Raw genomic sequence first — 20,381 nt, 5'->3', positions numbered from 1 at the left:
TAAGTGTAGTTCTTTCAGAAACAATATTTCCGCCCCATAGCGGTCTAGATGTGTGGCGACCAATCTCACTTTGCACTTATCATTCAGGCCCCCGACATTCCATGTAATGCATTTCAGTCTCTGTAAGCGTTGGCGGAGTGGTGGTGCTGAGGGAGTTGACAAGACATACTTTGGTGGCCTTGATCCAGCTGTGAGGTGGCGATGATGGCGGATGTGTACGATGGGCGTAGTGAAGACGTGATGTGTACAATGTTTGTCGGTCCAGGAGAGTCCGGTGGTGTGGCTGTAGTTGAAGGTCCCGATGGCGGAGGAGATGTGCTTGACTGTGTATCCTGCTATGTGGCTTGATGCAGTGACTTGTTGCTTGAGTCTGATGTTGGGGAGATAGCCCAGGAGAGGGTAGTGTTCTGGTCACTGGGGTAGTCCAGGTGTAACTTCAGTTCGCCAAGTAGGATGTCATCGGTGGATGGGAGAGCCTGGTGTGCAATGAGGTCTACAATGGTATCGGAGAATGGGTGTCCATGGTCCGGGGGGCCTGCAGATGAGGGTGCCTCAGAGGATGGGCATGGGGTTAGTCCAGATCTGGAAGTTGAGGTGTTCCATAGTCACCGTTGGGTCATTAGAGTCAGTGGTCAGTTGGATTGTGCTTCTGTAGGTGATGGCAATGCCTCCTCCTGGACAGTCGGGGTGGATCTTGCAGGTGATTTAGTATCCTTCGCTGATGGCGATGGCCATTTCCGGTCCGGAGCAGATGTTGGTCCTGGCAGGCGATGAGGCATCCAGGGTCGATAGCGAGGAGGGTGCTGGCACTGTAGGGGTGGAGGAAAGGTACTTGGTGCTGAGCGCGGTCCAGGGGCAGATGAACGCAGACGGGCTTGCCTATGGCTTTCCTTTGGCACAAGAGACGTCCATTACAATGCAGGCATTACATCTAACAAAGCAGGTGCCTTTACATGGCATCCCATGACAATGCATTGTGAGGTCAGCAATTGGGTATTTTTAATTTTTAGGGTGGGTATGGGTTTCGGGTGTCGGAGAGGAAATGTGGGGTGTATTATGGGTTAATATTTGAAATTCGGGGTGTGTTTTAGGATCAATCATGAAAATTGTGGTGTGCATTTCGGTCACATATGATTTTTAGGGTGTGTTTTGTATGCTCAAAGATGAGTTTTAGGGTTCAGGATTTGCTTTGGGGTGCAAGGGTTAGTCTTAGGGTTGCACTTACTGAAGTGGGATTAGTAATGTTTAAATTTCCGCAATCCAACACCTCCCCTACTGTTGCAATATGCCTAGTATTAGTATGCATTGTAATGGAATGCAATATGATGGTATGCTTTGTAACTCCATATATACCTGTGGCACACCAGTGGTATGCCCGCTGCGCATGGCTGCACAGCGGCTGCCATTAAAAAGTGCTGCGGGGGAATGGACTGCTGGGAGGTGGGAAACGCCGGCAAGAACACTGGATGGGGCATGGACGCATGGGTGTGTGTGTGAGCGGGTGTTGTAAATATTTAAATGAGAGTATTCTTACCTCGAGGCCGGGTTCTGTGTCTTCATTGCTCCTGATCTCCTGAGTCTGCTTCCAGGAACAGGAAGCAGGCAGTCGGGCTGCCTCCCCTAAGTCAATCACAACTCTGCAATGCGGCATTGGGATTGGTCATGGGCGCCGGGAGGAGGCGTTAAGCCAGGGGCTGGAGATATGGGCATGTTCTCCATGCAGGCTGTAATGCAGCCTGCATTGTGAACAGGACAGTACGCATAACTGCTTTGTGCAGCCTGAGCAGGCTGACCAAACAGTCACTGCATACTTAAGTGGGCATTCCACTCTGCCCCTGCCCTGCTCTGTGAGTTGAGCAGCCCTACCCAACCTCCCGTCCTCAAAGGAAACATGACATCAGGAAGTTATCATCATGTGATGATTGTTCCTCTTCTTGCACTGCTTAGAAGTAGTGGGATGAGGGTCTTCTACCATAGCGGATGAGCCGACACTGGGGGTGCGTCATCTACAGGTGCTAAGCCTGGGCGATTCGACCCATGGGTCTCCTCCACTACGTGCCCCACCTTCTACTTACCTGGACATTGACACCATGGCGCAATCCGCTAAAATATCTCCAAATCTGTGACTCAGCCAGCAGGAGCCTCAGCCAGGTGGGATTTCACAGGCGCGGGTGCAGCAGTCGCCCCCAAGTCCGCTGGTGAACCTCCCAATGCAGTTGATGCAGCAGAGCCCCCTCAAGCGTGAACTTGCAGCGCTCCTGCAACACAAGTTTGGAGCTGCTCAGGGGCCTCACCCTCCACAGCGTCCAGCCAGCGCAACTTCATCCGGCCTGTAATGCAGAGAGGTGCCGCCCACCACTGGTAATCCCAGTGTAGTGGTGGATCGTAGTATGCAATGCAGAACTCCCTACGTTGGTGCGCAGGAGCGTCTTTACCATTCACAGCTCCAAGGGGTGCAAGGCGGTCTTCTCACACAGGTCAGCAACATGTCTCCATGCAACCGGACAGACTTCACCACCAAGTACAGGCGATCGCCGCGCCTCAATGTCTACAGCTACAGCTCATCGACTACACAGCTCCTCCACATCCCACTCCATGCTCCAGACGCAGGTCCAGCGAGGCATCCAGGCTCCATACACAGGTCCAGCGAGGCATCCAGGCTTCGGATGCAGGTCCAGTGAGGTATTCAGGCTCCAGATTCAGGTCTAGAGACTCATCCAGGCTCCAGACGCAGGTCCAGCGAGGCATCCAGGCTCCAGATGCAGGTCCAGTGGGGCATCCAGGCTCCAGGTGCTGGTTCAGCGAGGCATCCAGGCTCTTATCCTGGTCATCCTGGATTATGGGTGGCTTGAAGGGGTTGTTAAGGTGAAGGAAACAGAGAATACCTGCCAGTAATAATCTAAAGTAGGCCTAAAGAGGTCCTTATATATTTATCCTAGCCCCTGAACCACAGGTAAAGATCTCATAACATGATTACAAAGATAAAAAAAAATGTATTACATAGAAGAACAAGCTTTATCAGTACATAGTTATTGCATCATATAAATAAATGTCTTTAAATTGTAAAAATTCGATCAGTCACATCATCACAACAATCCCACATGCCAGCCAACACTTTCATACCAACATACATACAACTTGTATCACAAACAGCACACTACTCCACAGATATGTCATAGCCAAGGGTTGATCTGAAAGTACTAGATGGAAAACAATCCACTAGGGATGGACCCCAGATCAATCAGATGGTCCCCAGATGGAAAAGACGCCAACTCGTGTTTCGGTGTATAGCCCCATATGGGGCTACACCTTCATCAGGGCGGGAGTATACATAGGCATGGTGGGACAGGATGTCAGTGAAACAAATATACACACACTTTAGACATACACAGAATAGATCACTTCAGTAAGCAAAAGGAGGTTCAGGGGGTTCAGATAGGCAATCAATAATTATTGTTTTAGGGAACAACTGCAAGATTCATCATTAAAAAGTCATCAGACAGTGAATTTGACATAACAAATATACGTAAGCTGCATAGCTTAAGACTACACACAAGATTTTTAGATATAAGGGATTGGGGTTTCGGGTCATAGTTCCAAACATGCCACAACCGCAGACGTGCCAAATGTAGTAGGTGGTTTCAAAATTTAGAAAGAAACTCAAGTGCACCACACAAAATAGTGAAAAATAAATAATAAATACATTTTATTTCCACACCACAAGGTGATTAACAAGAACATGCAACAAGATCTTTCTGCACGACTGATATATACCGATGTCAAAGGTTTGAGGCACCACAGGTTTCAAAATATTGCACTGGTCTCAAAAAGGGCCAGGGTGTTAGGAGAATCTAGACAAAGCAGATTTTAATTTTACCTCTAGGAATAAGAGGAAGGGGGAAGCAGTAAGAAAAGGCCATGGGTTAATTAATCAAAATAAATATAACAGTGATGCATATTTGACACCAAGGATAACCTTTTTCTTTGGCAAAAAAACACATACCATGGGGTTTCAAACTGAAGAATTGCTCCTATCTGGTATTATATGGCCTTCAGGGTCGATATGCAGCAACCGGATGAATTTCAAGATACTTTTCCACGGTCACGGATATTTAAAATAGGGCCATTCAATGATCTGGAAAATGATAAAGGTTTTTTTTTAAAAAAGAGAAACCGGGATTTAGGAGGCATGATCAGGAAAGTCAGGATTCCTACAACATAAAACAGGAAACTACGGTCGCCTCAAAAAATGTTCAAACAATGTGCACCCACCCAATGGGGCCAGCACCTCCTGAGGGGAACACTTCTGATATATCAGAAACGCCGAGGCTCCATATACACCTCCTTATACTCCGGGAGAAGCTATTTAGGGAGCTAAAGTCGCAAATACGAGCACCTTCATGGGGGGACAGTAAAGAAAGAACGGACTATGCCGAAGATATGTAGATCCACAGTAGCCCTGCCATCTTGGGGGAGGCAGGCTCGCAGGTAGGCGGTCCAGGCTTGCTGGATCGCGTAGTAACGATATAAAGCAAGACGGTTATGGCTACGCGCAGCGGAGGCGAGCAGCGGATGCGCCTCCCACGCGCCGAAGGAGCGCCTAAGGAAAGCCCGTCTGCGCCCGTCAACGCCCGGAGGCGGCCGAGGGCGGGCAGGCGGGTCACCTACCTTATTACTCCTCGGGTAAGGTGTTTAATTACACATCAGCACAGCTTATGGCATTAAGCGGAAACTTTAGAAACTGTGGTACTGTTTTCCCTAACAGCTCGAAGGGCTATAAGTGTTGCCCGCGGCGTGGCTGGACTTTTGCTAATGGTTCTATGCCAAAGGCTTCTTTTAAGGGGAATTTGCAAAGCAGTGTCACCTGCTTACTCCTCAACACTCGGTCTCTCAGCAAACATTCACTGGATCTCTTCAACCTATTATCCGAAGCCAAATCGGCTTGTCTGTTTTTTAACCGAGACTTGGCTCGGTAAATTTTCAGGTCCTGATGTGGCCAGTGCCCTTCCCCATAACTATTTTATGTTAAGAAAGGACCGGGCCAATGGTAGGGGAGGAGGGGTTGCTGTTGTGGTCAACAAGCTCTTTACCTGTTCTATTGTCCCTACGGATGATATACAGGGGGCGGAGGCCCTTGGCTTTTTTATGTCATTTTCTCCCCACCAATCTTGTGCGATGTTGCTGGTTTATAGGCCCCCTGGTCCGATTGGTCTATTTAATGAAGAGCTTCATACTGCTATCTCCGCTCTTAGCTCAAGGTTTAAGCACTGTGTGCTCTTGGGTGATTTTAACATCCACATGGATATGGCTGAGGCGGCTGATACTATTAAGATCCTAGACACTACCTACCCTCTGGGCTTTATTCCTCATATTTCCACCGCTACCCATAATAAAGGTCATACACTTGACCAAATTTTTTCTACTGCACCTATCAGTGTTGCTCCGCCGGTCCCAGTATTGTGGTCTGACCATTACCTGGTGAATTTCGAGATTCCACGTGCAATTAGGTCATTTAACAGTGGACTTTGTCGTCAGTCCCTGGCCTCGCGTGCTTTTCATCGCGTGGCATCTGAAATGATTCCTGAGGCTCTGACGGTACATCCTTGCCTGCTTACTGGCGACCTGGAGGCTGATTTAGGTCTCTTTTTGATTTGGCTTGCACAACGCCTCGATGAGCTGCCCCCCCCCCCCCCCGGCTGCTCGTAAAAACATCCTGCGTGCTTCGGCACCCTGGTTTACACCCGCACTGAATGAAAGCCGAAGGCTTTGCAGGAAGGCTGAGAGGGTTTGGCGTCAAAATTACGATGGGTCTCTAAAGGTTGCCTATAGGGAACGCATTAAGATCTATCACAGAGAGATCATTCTGGAGAAAAAATCATACTTTGCTAGGAGAATTGATGCCGCTGCCAATACCAGCAAGGAATTTTTCGCGATTCTGAAGGAAGTTACTTCACCTTCATCCATAACATCGAAGCTTTCTCACTCTGAACTGTGGGTTACTCAATTAGCTGACTTTTTCGCAAGTAAGATCAAAACTATTCAGGCTTCTTTTGCACCATCAGTTTCTGCGGTGCCCCCTAACTCCACTCGACTGCTATTATCCTTCGTCTCTGAGCGGCCTTCGCTGTCTAATTTTCCAGCTCTCTCCCCTGCTGCCTCACTAGAGCTTTTATCCAAATTAAAATCAGGATCTCCAATGGATCCTTACCCCGCAAAGTTTCTTGCTAAAATAGCCCAGGCCATTAATCCCATAATCAACCCGGTCTTAAAACAATCTTTAGATACGGGAGTTGTTGCTCTGGCATGGAAGCAGGCTCTTATTCTTCCTCTTCTGAAGAAATCCAACCTGGATCCCAGCACGCATGCCAACTATAGACAGGACTATTGTTGTGGGAATAGCGTCAGTAAAGCTCCACAATCGGGCATTCAGCCGAGCATAGCTAGACACGGTGGTCAATTTACCCGACAACACGAGAATCCATTCATGGCACAAACGACAACAATAGTTCCGGTGGAACTACCGCCCACCAGCGGCATCTATAATCACCTGGAGCATTGCTCTCCTAGAAACACTTAAAAATTTAAGTAACAGCTATCAGGAGGACGCCAGCCAAGATCCAGATATCCTCGGTTTACATCCTGGTATAGATACAGAAGCCCGAGGTACCTAACCTCAGATAAAGTTCGCGCCAAGCGGAGCAAACCCAAGCCCATAAGGAACGATCCACGCAATACTCTGGATCCCTACAGGCGCTCCAATCCAAACAGGCAACTAATAACAAAGTCCTGATGATGATCCCGGTTCATTAGGAGTCAGGGGATCGAAACGTCGTCGACACTTCAAACAAATCTGCAATATATCCATTGAGTATATCCTTATTGCAGAGATTGTGTGTCTAAACTTGCCTTACTAGTTATCCAATTGCAAGTGACAGGTGGCTCTTACGTCTTTCTTGCCTGATATTGTTTCTTTCTATTTCTATCCTTTTTCTAAACTGTGTGTTAGTCTACTCTCGCATAGGTACAGGCTTGTACCCTATCAAATGTTTAAATTCAACCCTCTACATGGTCACCTAATTGTTTTTGAATATATTGAATAAAAATGTCCTGACCCGGCTGGGTAACTGAATAATAGATATAGCACTGATTCAAGTCTATAACTTCATTGTACATGTAACCAAATTAGCCTTAGGACCTTTGTTTTCTATAATAGATTGTCCGCCTATGGTCCGAAGGTATCCATTGGGTTCCCTTGTTATAACTAAAAATGCCCAACTTAATGTGCCCTCAACTCCCGGTGCAACTAACTCATTCCTTGTTGACAGCCTTAATGATTATCACATATATATAGTCGCTAGATATTCTTTTGGCAAAGGAACTAGTTTTGTCTGGAAGAAAGTGCACAAAGTAATGTATTCAAAAATAACATCAGTATGCCATTTGGTATTGATTTAATCTGTAGATTAAAATATCTTGCTAGACAGCAGTGAACATGATCTCCTTAAGTTTATCTTGAATGTTGAGCGTACAAGTTTCTGCCCGGTGTTGGCTCAGTGAGCCACTGCGCCTGATATAGAGGTTTGTGTTTAACATCATGGTTGTAGGTTCTAATTCTAGTTGGACCTACTGAAACTTTCATCCATTTGAGGTTGATAAAAACAGAGTACCATTGCGTGGGGTAGTGACAGACATTTGCTCTATGCTGGTATGTCGGAGAAGCGTGGCTCAGTGGTTAGAGGTGGCAGACCCGGAAGCTGAGATCGACCGTGGACCAGGGTTCGATTCCCCGCCTCGGCGGGTCTCGGGCTCAAAATTCCACGGACTCGACAATTCTCGATCCGGTGCCTACTCGAATCACGGGGTCACGCTCTGCAACTCTGGGCAATAGCTTGCTTAATCTCCACTACGGCCCCTCGCGGCGGGATGCCTGGCTTTCACCTTGTGGACACCCTGCCGGGGTTTCTCACAGGGGAATACCAGGACGGGTTCCCTAAGCAAGCGCCAGGATGCCCTTTGGGTGACAGGTTTGCGCTATATAAGTACACCTACATTTACATTTACACATTTATGATATTATAATCTGTGAATTATTGTAGCCCCTAAAAGGGAAAATTATTTTTAAAATAGGGTGAATTATTGCAGGTTAGGAGGAATTAGGAAGGTTTTTTGTCTTTGACAGCTTCTGAGTGAACAGAAGGTGGGGGCTAGAAGCGCTTGCAGTGGCTGGCTCACAGCCGAGAAAAGTTCAACTTTTTAGTTTCTCTGTAAACAATGGAAGGAGTCTTTTATGTCGACATCTGTGGCCTCATCAATTAGGGCCTTGTCTCTGGAGAAGTGCATCTGAACAGCCTTGCTAAAACAGGGCCCCCCAAAGGGAAAATTTATGATGAAGGGTTTCTCTCTGAAAATCCCAACACCATGCTATATGCTGTGAAGAAAGTGATGTATTCTTAGAATTTTGTGGGCTAGGTCTAGGTAAAAAAGGATTAGCAAATTCAGATTTATTTTTCACAAGAAAAATTGTGGCACAAAGGAACCACGGAGTGTACAAAATTGACAAGCTGGTTAAAGTTAAGTATATTCTATTTTGTTCTCTGTTAATGAGCATTATGTTTTGTCTCCTGATTGAAAGTTACAGTTGATAATTTTTATGTTATGAGAAGTGTCTCTATTTTGTGTGTTGTGTATTCTTGCTTCTGCCCACAGATCATTCATGGATTGTTCTGGGTGGTTTTAAGGCTGACAAGACATGTGAGTTGGTTTGACAAAAAAAAACAACAAAAAAATACAAACAAAAAAACCATCATAGTTGTAAGAGGAAAAAGGTGAAATGTGCGCCCTGAATGACTATAGGTAGGAAATGAGGGTAGGAAAAGATTGGACCGGACCAAGAATGTTACAACAGGTGTAGGAAAGTGGTGGAAAAGCAAAGGTCAACAGCAAACGCATCAGTGATGGTCCATTCCAGGAGGTGGTGGAACAAGTGTTCCATATGTCAACATGCAAATTGCAGAAAGAAGGGTGCTGTCAGTAATATGTTTAAAGAAGATGTGTTTTTTGCATAACTACTTTGAAAAGAAATGTTTGTGTGTTTTGCTATTGTTGTGCATGTTGTCCTTTTATGAATTGATCCTGTGGTCCTGTGTGTCAGAAGCGACACAGTAAGTTGAATTGACAGCCGATCACCACTAAGGTGACCTGCTGTCAAAAGGAGGGTGAGGAAGTAGAATTTTGATTTTAAACCTGACAAATTAAGCAGGCCAAAATATTGGGTTTTGGGCTACAGGTTCACTGTCCATAAAGTGCATGACAAAGTATTGTGTGTCACCGCTCATTTGCATGTGCTACTATAATTCGTTTATGCTTTTTTGCGTTTGGTATACAGCAAATATACCTGATGGCTTGGCATGTGAGTTTTTTATCTTATGCATGTTTTTCTTTTTATTGTTTTTGTTTTGACAATTTTACTTTTGATACTATTACAAGCTCCCCTGTGTTGTGAGGGGATGGTCATGACAATGCCCATCGCTACGCAACAGTCGGTTAGACTTGTTCTGGTTACTAAATTCCACAGATATGATATTTCATGCTGTGAACAGGAGAGACAACGCTTCATCAGGCGTGTCTATTTCGTTATAATGGTATTGAAGAAAAATAAAAGAGTTTTACAGGATTAAAAGCGTGTCACCTGCAGTTAGTCACATTACTGCCCCCTTCCCTTAAGGAACAGGCAGCTCTTGATTAAAATGTTCCTTGATTGAACCCTAAGGAAGACTCTAAATTCGTGTCTCTTGCAAAAGGTGACCTAAAATCTTCTCATAATATTGCACTACTTAAACCTGTTCTGCTTCCTAGGTAGTGTATGGTTTTGTTCCTGAAAAGAAAGTGGATCTGTAGCTGAGATTACAGTATATGGTGTAGCGGCCGGTGGTAGAGTTAAGATTTATGTACTATTTTGGTGTTTTGTGTATCACCTGTACTCTTGGTGTTGTGTCACATGCCTGAGTATCACCCAAGTAATTTCTTGTTCTTCCTATAGATTTTTCTTTTGCCACTTCTCCCCTGATCAATGTCGCATTGTGCCTAGTTATTGGGGATTTTAGCTGTGTCCTAGTCCCATTTCCCTTTTTCTGCATTCCTTTCACCAATCGGCCCTTGTATTATGGTTGTGTCAGGATTGCAGTCCCTGTTCAGCGCGCGTCGGCATGGAACTACATATCCCATGATGCCGGTGCACTGACAGGAAGCTCTTAAAACAAGTCAGGGCGCGCGCGAGGTTGAGCGTAATTCTTCCTGTTTGTTTCCTCGTCGGAGGGGCGAGGTTTCCCTGGAATTCCGAGGAAAGTGAGCTGGGAGCTTTGGAGGCTGAAACAGAGATTCGCCGGTTCACCGTGAGTAATGGTGTGGTGATCGTTCGAGTGCTCCGCCTCTCCCCTGCTTCCTCCTTGCTGTTTGGCGTGCCACCTGCGGATAGTGGTTGGTTCCTAGTGTACACAGCGGGTTACTGCGAGCGGAGGAGATAGAACGAGGCAGAAGCAGGACCTGCGCCACAGAACGAACATATCCAGTTCAAGCAGGATTCTGTGCTGATGTATGCCCGTTCAAGATGTGTTTTTAACGATTTGAGATAAATACGGTTACCAAGCAAGGAACCTAGAAGTTCCCCTGCCAATCAAACAAAGATCGGAGAAGTTTTCCATCTACTCGCCAAATAGTGGTTGAAAGAATTTCAAATAGCCGGTATAAAGAAGGTTAAGGTGCTATCACTGATAAACTAGGAAGAGAAGAGGCCCCGGGTTTCCTTTTCATCACGTTTACATTAAAAAGAGAGACCGGGAGACCATCCTCGGAAGCTGAGAGTTTATTCTACCTACCACATCTTATATGGTACACTGTCCTAAACCCTTACGAAAGGGTGTAAAGCAACATTCTTTGAAGCCGGTGACCCCTAAAGAAACGGCAAGTCCTGAGGAAGGTGCTACAATATCTTTTTGTTCCTTGCACCGAAACGCGTCGACGCACTTTTTTCAATCTAGAATCCAAAGAAAGGTCTAGTGAGCAACTGATATGCACGCATAAGTGGTACTCTTGACGTTACTCTCTGATCAATTAATGACCTCTGGATCCAGTTATTAATGGTGGTAAAGACATCAGCCAACCACAATTTATAGGGGTTTTTCTTTTGTGTGTTCCTCATTGTGACCAGTTGTAATTTTTACTTGTAAATTCATTTTATGATGTATATTTTGGGTGTGTAATTATTTATGTCAATTTCAGAATGCATGTGATCAACTGTAATGAATTGTCTTGATTCCTTGCTTTGTGTTTTTAAAGAAAGATTCTTTTTCAGAGATCACTCTTTGAAATTTTAATTTGTCAATTGATGTACATTCTTTTATGTTTCAATTAAAAAGACTGTGAACGTTCGCATTTTAGTGTGGAAATTTAAATCCTTTTTTATATTAATTAGTTGATTCTTCTAAACTTGAGGATTGAATGCATAGACAGAGTGGTGCGTAAGTTAAGTAGTCTATACTTGAGTGTGTACCCAGGGATTTCCCTTTGACTGGTTCCTAGTGTACACAGCGGGTTACTGCGAGCAGTCTGCCACGTAACGCCGTATATTGTGTAAGGAATTTCATCGTGTTGTGATTGACTGTTCAGCAGGTTACTGCGGGTCGAGGAGACAGCGTAACGCCGTCTGATTATTACTCTTGTGGATTATTTTCTAGAGGACATTACAGCGGGTTACTGCGTGCGGCTGCAGCGTAACACCGTCTGTATTTTTAGAGCTTATTCTGGTTGTACTATGAGGCGGAGTCTGGCAGTGGTCGCAACTGCAGGCTACCGTCATTAATGGAGATTCCTTTGTGATTCAAACCTACTTCTTTTAGCTGTGAGATTAACAGCCTTCCTGTTCGGAAATCTTTTACACAGGTTAGCCCACCCATTCAGCATTAATGTTTACTACTGAATACTAGATCCCTACCCGGCCACGCTCTAGACATTTGGAATATGCTACAGGATTCTAAGATATCCTGTCTGTTCCTTACGGAAACTTGGCTGTCTGAATCTTCCTCTCCCGATTTGGCAAATGCCGTACCTTCCGCCTATAACATTTATAGGAAAGATAGGGCATCTGGTAGAGGTGGTGGAGTGGCTATTATAGTTAATAAGAATATTGTATGCCATACGTTCTCAGTAGATAATATACAGGGCTGCGAAGCATTAGGCTTTACTCTCCAGCTCTCATCTTCCCAGGCCTGTACTGGTATCCTGGTCTACAGACCACCAGGTCCGGTGGGGCTGTTTTTGGAAGAACTACAGGCAGCCCTATCAATACCATGCCTTAGGTCCAATCACTGCTTTTTATTAGGTGACTTAAATATCCACATGGACAATAGCTCGGATCCGGACACTCTAAAACTGTTAGATATTACTTCCGTGTTTGGCCTATCTCCTTATGTGGCAGGACCGTCTCATAATAAAGGCCACACGCTCGACCAGATTTTTTCTACTTTTCCTATCTGTGTTGACCCTCCCATGCCAGTTTTGTGGTCAGATCATTTTCTCATCACTTTTTCAATCTCTGTCATGGTTCCATCACGGTCTAAACCAGTAGGATCGGTAAAGCATCTCTCTAAATCTTTCCATCTTCTTACTAGAGAGATGCTATCAAATGTTTTAACTAACTTCCCGTGTCCCACCTCTGACAATGTAGAGGATTACATCGATCTTTTTCATAATTGGTTCACAGACCGTCTAGAGAGCTTGGTTCCGGCCAAGAAACAAAATTCTGCAGACAAGAGAACATCTGCCCCTTGGTTTACCCCTCATCTAAAAAAAGCACGGCAAGATCTTAAGAAAGCAGAAAGAGCATGGAGGCGATCCTATGATCATTCTGAGAGGCTAAATTTTAAGACGCTGACTCGAGCCTACCATAAATTAATTTGGGATGGTAAAAAATCCTATCTGGAATCTAGAATAAATGAAGCGGAGCATTCTTGCAAGGAAATTTTCAGGGTGGTTAAAGATTTCACCTCTCCCTCTGCCTATACTCCGACCCATGCTCACTCCGAAACTTGGTTGAAGGAATTAGCTGTCTATTTTGTACAGAAAATTACCTCTATTCAATCAACACTCCAGGCCACTTTCCAGCAGCATACGATAAGTCTGGGGTGTCCCTTGCCAGATCATGGCCCCTTTCTGTCCAATTTTCCCCCATTAGATCATGAGAGTTCTCTTGCTATTCTGACAAGTCTCAAATCCGGATCTCCACAGGATCCTTGCCCTGCCAAATGTCTAGCAAATATGGCACCTGTTCTTAATGACTTGATAAATCCCATCTTGAATCTGTCACTCTCTTCTGGGGTAGTTCCCAAAGCTTGGAAGAGTGCCATGATCTTGCCACTCATTAAAAAACCAGCGCTCGACCCTTCAGTCCATGCAAATTACAGACCCATCTCCTTACTCCCTGCTCTGGCGAAAGTGACTGAGAGGTTTGCTCACAGATCTATTTCCAATTTTATCGAGGAAAGGGGTCTGTTGCATAATACTCAATCTGGCTTCCGTGCAAATTTCAGCACGGAGACCGCGCTCCTAGAAGTCACAGATGCCATCAGGGAGGAGTTGGATGTTGGTAAAAAAGTGGTACTGATTATGCTGGATCTGTCGGCGGCGTTCGACACCGTTCCCCACGCACTTCTTCTCTCCAGACTCTGGGACTTTGGTCTGCGGGGAACGGTGTGGAATTGGCTCAAATCCTTCTTAGCCGACCGCCGGCAGACAATCTGGGCGCCACCCTTCTCCGCTGAAATGTCACCACTTGAAGTAGGGGTCCCTCAAGGTTCCATCTTGAGCCCCCTCCTGTTTTAACATCTTTATGGCCCCCCTGGCGGTGACAGCGGAGTCTTTCGGCGCCCGGATTGTCAGCTATGCTGACGATACCCAGCTCCTCTTTGTAAGCAACAGGGATGGTCAGTTTGATGGTGTCCAGGTCAACGGTTGTTTGAGTGCTGTTTTTGAGTGGTTTGGGCGCCATGGGCTGAAGTGCAACACCGACAAGTCGGAGTTGCTCTTCTTTGGCTGCACATCTGAGCCCGATTGGAAAACTTGGTGGCCGCAAGATATGTCTCCTCCCACTAGCTCGTCTGTGAAAGCCAAAAATTTGGGAGTGGTGATTGACAACAAGCTATCTTTCGGACCACATATCTCATCTCTCACAGGGAAATGTTTCGGCATCCTGCGGATGCTTCGCAAATTTCTCCCCCTAGTCTCTATCCAGCACAGAAAAATTATTGTCCAGGCACTGATTTGCTCCAGGCTGGATTATGCAAACATTTTGTTTCTGGGACTTCCCAAATACCTGGTCAGGCGTCTGCAAATCGCCCAGAATTCTGCAGCCCGAGCTATCTTTGGTCTTCCAAGGAAAGCCAGAGCCACGGATCTTCTCGCCACACTGCATTGGCTCCCAGTTGCAAAAAGGATTCTATTTAAAACTTTGACCACGACTTTCAAGGCCTTGCATGGCATAGGTCCCAAATATATCTCCAAACGACTGTCTTGGTATACCCCTCCCAGATCTCTCAGATCCTCGTCCTTATCAAAAATGAGTGTTCCCATTATCAAATGGGCAAGAGCAGGAGGACGGTCTTTTCGCTACTTAGCTCCTCATGCCTGGAATGATCTTCCAATCTCCTTAAGACAGACCTCTAGTCTTCTGTCTTTCCGCAAGGCCCTTAAGACTTGGCTCTTCCCGTAATCTTGATGCTGTTTTTGTGTTTGTACGCCCTTTTGGTGTTATGTTTCTCCCCATCTTCGGTTGGGAGTCTTCGTTAAAGCGCCGGGATACTCCAGTGGAGTGGCCGTGCGCTATAGAAGTGTATAAATAACATAACATAACATAACAGCGCTTTTCTTCAGCTTCCTTTGAGACTGATCATTTATTTCATTTATTAGCCAGGGGGGGACAAGAACTACGATTTGGAAGCATTCCGGTTGGGTGCCTTCCTACCTTGGTTTGCTGTCTTTCCTTTCCATTGTTCCTGTTTATGCATGCGTCCTGTAAGGGTCAGAGGATCCACTAGCAGGGTAGGGAAATGTGATACAAGCAGTAATATTTGGGCACATACAATTGATTGACGATATACTTACACTGTGCTCTGCTTTCCTCATCAGATGGTGTTCAGGGGGTCTATGATGTTTTATTAGAGGCAAATGCAGAGGATGCGCAGGTATTATTGATATCATGTGTTCTAGCGAGAATTGATGAGAGTAGTTTGTGTTCTAGTATCTCATGGTTGTGTTTATGTCATTTCAGAGCCTTTGTCCCTGCTGACCCCTCCCCTACCTGGTGTCCCTCGCTTGATAAACTCGAAGACCCTGGGGGGAACCCCATGTCAGGGTACTTGGTGATGTCAGGAGATGGTCCTTTATTCTACTACAGCTGAATCCTGCGAAGCCCATCCTGACAGGTTGATGCATTGTTCCCAGACTGCAGTGATGTATCAGGGACCCCACATTATATATAATTCCCTTCTGTATGACCAGGCTGGTTCTTAAGAATTTTCTTTAGGCCCACTTCGATGATTTCCAGTCTGACTGTTGGGGCAGTGATGGATTGGTTAACTGACTCAATACTATAGTAAGGCAAGTTTTCCATCTCAAATGGGGAATACCTTATATTTATATTTTTTACATGATATATTTTCAATGCCTATTCTAGTTTGGTTTTTACCCTTTTGTCCCTGCTGTTTTAATTTTCAATGAGATCAGATGTGTTCTAATAATGGAAATGCCAGGACTCTTTAGTTCTTGTCTTTTGTTTCCACATTTTGATCATTAGCCTGTGTATTGTATAGTACCCCTGATGCACAATTATGAAAAGGAGGTATATACATATCCCTGATAATCCGTATCATGCATTTTTCCTTTCTGAGATGTTCTAGATAAGGAATGTAGGAACACACAGATGTAATAATATAATGCCACTATGTGTGAGGACACACATTTAGATAGGATTCCCATGTAGCTATCTACACTTAGATGGCAAAGGATAATGCTCTCACATTTAAGTTAGTGAGAATATGAAAATACCCAATTAAGGAGACTAGGTGTACTGCCTTTGTATCCCATAGGAGAGACAGTGCATTCTAGACCAGAGTGGTCCCATGGCGTCTGGCCACTTCCTTGAAGATTGCAGGCCACCTGCTTGCAGTCCCATTGTTAAATACAATAAATAGTCTCTTTGCTAATTTGATGGAAACTAACAACTGTGTCACCTTTCCTACATCACTAGGTTCTGCGGGATCTTCCAGAGTAAAAGGAAGAATGATAATAACTTGCAGAACATTCACAACAATGAGTCCTAACTCCCATCAGTGACAGCTACAAATGAGGGGCGGACGTCTTGGACCTACAGTCCCAACACCCAGAAAGTAGCAATGCTGGACAGCAATCGCCAGCGTATCATCAAATAGCAGTCTTCCAAAGTATTGTGTTTTCTTCATCAGACGGCGTTGGACATCAGAGAAGAAAGAGGAGCTGGTTCCCTGTTTGCCACAGGACAAGAATTTTAGTGTAAAGGAGCGAAAAAGAAGGAGCCCTGTAGTTGACGGCAGGGCTGGTTTGAGGTTTCAGTTTCCTACCTGTCATGTGCTGGTAACCTCTGACAGCGTGCGGTTCTTTGACCCCGTTGGCCTAAGTTTTGACAACACCCCCTCCTTTCCTTTGCTCCAACAGAAGGCCAGTGCACCGGAGGATCCAAGATTGGCAAAAGGCACTACATTTGTAAATACCTATGTTGAAAGGAAAATTAGAATGGAACAGCAGCCCAAGCATCCTCTGATATTGAATAACGAGTGTTGGAGCCTGAGAGTGTTGCTGAGCGTGAAAGCTTGTTGGTCTCTCCTGATTAACAGTACTTGTGTCTGTACAATGTAATCTCCGCCCATGACCACCGAAGAGCATGGTATCTGTAGTGCCTGCCACAGAGGATAGATATTGGTGCACTGCCTTGAGACATTGAGACTTTTGTGTGAGCTGTGAGTGTTTGCCAGGAGGGCACTCTAACAGAAACTAAGGAGCACTATTGGTATGGAAAGGCCTGGATCAAGAAAGCCCAACGCGGAAGAAGAAAATGGAAGCAGATTTGATGGACAGTAGAAGCCTACCAAAGAGGCTTAGAACGGACTTTGGGCAGAGTTGCACAAGCAATTCCAGTCTAACAATATAGAGCAAATATTAGATATGTTTCAAAATGGTCCAACAGAAGTGAATGTGTGTGACTGTTCTTACTGTTTGCTGACATCATTTAAGAGTAGTATTCTTTTTAGTAGAACAGTATCAGGCCTGTATTCAGACAAAGAGTATCACCATTTCACCTGAAAGCATTGTTAATACCTAGGGCCCATTTGATACCACACAAGGACTGACACAGATGGAGTAGTGATAGTCTCTATTAGCTGTAGGGCCCATGGATTGCTTCCCATCCTAATTAGTAAAGGATGATCTGGTTTTTGCCCCTATTCAAGTTATACGTTTGTAGGTTGAGAGACCTAATTATGGTAGTATATATATATATATATATATATTTTATTAAACTCAAAGTTAAGTAATTTAGGTGATGAATATGTCCTGGGGTGCAGTGCATGCAGATCAAGAGAAAGGTCCAGGAAATGATAGACATTGATATAGACGACGATTGATTGTTGCCTCTACATGGCAAAATGAGGGACTGTTGGACTGCATTTTAAAATGCCCTTTCTGACTCCATTTTGTGTTGCCATGCTCTCGGCAACTTGGTAAAGAATTGCCTTTCACTCCCTGTCAAAACTTGCCCAACCCTCCCTGCTCCTTGTGGTTGAGCTGATTCCAAGAAGCTGCCTGTGTGCCTCACCCCCACAGCTGTGTCAGAGACTCAGCCACATACTGTCCATTGTTGGTAACTCAGTCTGTCACGACCAGCTGCCCTGTGACCACCCCAACTGATAGAGGAAGCACAAGGTTATGCCCTGTGACCACACCAACTGATAGAGGAAGCACAAGGCTGCGCACTGTGACCACACTAAGTATGAGCACAAAATCCGTTCCGCTCGCGGATTGTGCGGATTTTCGGTAAATTCGCGATCCGCGAACTCCCGCGAATTTACCAAAAATCCGCAAATCCGCGAGCGGCGGATCCGGGGGGCAAAAGTTCAAGCCTTCAAGCTTGAAGAAGTTGTAACTATTTTAGGATGGCGCCGGCAAGCTGCCAGCGCCATCCTAAAATAGTTACTAAGTTAGCTTCAACAGGAAGCACTAATAGATAAAATAAAGCTGGTGCTCAAGCACCTGCTTTATTTGATCTATTAGTGCTTCCTGTTGAAGCTAACTTAGTACCTATTTTAGGATGGCGCTGGCAGCTTGCCGGCGCCATCCTAAAATAGTTATAGGATGATTGACAGCTCACTCAAGGGACCCCTGCGCACATCGGTGATATGAAGGGCAGGGTTCATTCTGGCACGATGGTCCTGTCACAAAAATTAAACCTCAACAGGAAGCACTTACAGATATCAATAAAGCATGTGCCCTAGTTGAAGCTCAAATTCAGTGACGCATTCATCAGCTGAAAAACAATCGTGAGCGCAGGTGTGCTTTCTTCCCAAATCTACCGTCGAAAATCAGCTGTGATGCTGGATAGAGGCCTTTGCATCCTTGACTTTCACGAGCGCAATCCCCTGGCTGTTCCTGTGACCAGGAGCTTGTTTCTCTTCATCTGCTGCTCTGATCGGTCTCTGACCTTTTATACACACGAGAGGCATGTGTGCTCGCATGTAAGTCCCGTCTGTTTGGCCCCGCCCACACACTTGCGGTGTGAACCGTCTTCCCGCCATTTACCCACTATGATGGACAGTTGAAGCTAAAATTCAGTGATGCATACATCAGCCCAAAAACAATCGTGAGCATTGTCGAGGCTGGGCAGGTGTGCTTTCTTCCCAAATCTACCGTCGAAAATCAGATGTGATGCTGGATAGAGGCCTTTGCATCCTTGACTTTCACGAGCGCAATCCCCTGGCTGTTCCTGTGACCAGGAGCTTCTTTCTCTTCATCTGCTGCTCTGATCGGTCTCTGACCTTTTATACACACCAGAGGCATGTGTGCTCGCATGTAAGTCCCGTCTGTTTGGCCCCGCCCACACACTTGCATTGTGAACCGTCTTCCCGCTATTTACCCACTATGATGGACAGTTGAAGCTCAAATTCAGTGATGCATACATCAGCCCAAAAACAATCGTGAGCATTGTCGAGGCTGGGCAGGTGTGCTTTCTTCCCAAATCTACCGTCGAAAATCAGCTGTGATGCTGGATAGAGGCCTTTGCATCCTTGACTTTCACGAGCGCAATCCCCTGGCTGTTCCTGTGACCAGGAGCTTCTTTCTCTTCATCTGCTGCTCTGATCGGTCTCTGACCTTTTATACACACCAGAGGCATGTGTGCTCGCATGTAAGTCCCGTATGTTTGGCCCCGCCCACACACTTGCGGTGTGAACCGTCTTCCCGCCATTTACCCACTATAATGGACAGTTGAAACTCAAATTCAGTGATGCATAAATCAGCCCAAAAACAATCGTGAGCATTGTCGAGGCTGGGCAGGTGTGCTTTCTTCCCAAATCTACCGTCGAAAATCAGCTGTGATGCTGGATAGAGGCCTTTGCATCCTTGACTTTCACGAGCGCAATCCGCAAATCCGCAAATCCGTGTATTTTGCGGATCAACAATACACAAATCCGCAAAATTCGCGGATCGTGGATCCGTGAAATCCGCCCATGCTTAGACCACACCAACTGATAGAGGAAGCACAAGGCTGTGTCCCATGACCACACCAGTTGAGCAAGGAAGCAGAGGGCTGCGTACATTGTGCAAACAGAGACAGATGTCCCCTGGACACGATTGCACCACACAAGACTGACGAAGAGCTTGTCAGATGAGGAACTTGTCTGAATAGGGAACTTGTACGGTGCAAATGGGCGTGGCTAGCGCTATAAATATGTGTCATGCTGTGAAGTAAGCAGCAGTCTCCTTAGAATTGCCTTTGTACCATTCTGGGACCTCTGTCCTTAGCTCGAGCTAATAAATGACTTGCTTCCCTCTACGGCTGGTTGTCCTGGTCTCTTTGGTAATGTATGATTGATGCAAGAAGGACCCGTAGATTCAAGGCGTTTCCCTGCGCCACTGGCTTTGACTTTCCCAGTGGGGGTGGGGGTCTTCAAAAAGCCCGTTCTACAGTTACACGGACAGAAGATAATGTACTCCACATTGGCGGTGCGACAGTTGGTAATTTTGGTCAGGGGCACAGTACGGGCCGGGGGGACAATCTTGATCCCAGTGAGGGCATTGGGACAGGC

Source organism: Lissotriton helveticus, chromosome 7, assembly GCF_964261635.1.
Source record: "Lissotriton helveticus chromosome 7, aLisHel1.1, whole genome shotgun sequence".
NCBI lineage: Eukaryota > Metazoa > Chordata > Amphibia > Caudata > Salamandridae > Lissotriton > Lissotriton helveticus.
The sequence above is the reverse complement of the archived record's forward strand: the minus strand, read 5'-3'. Positions refer to the sequence as shown.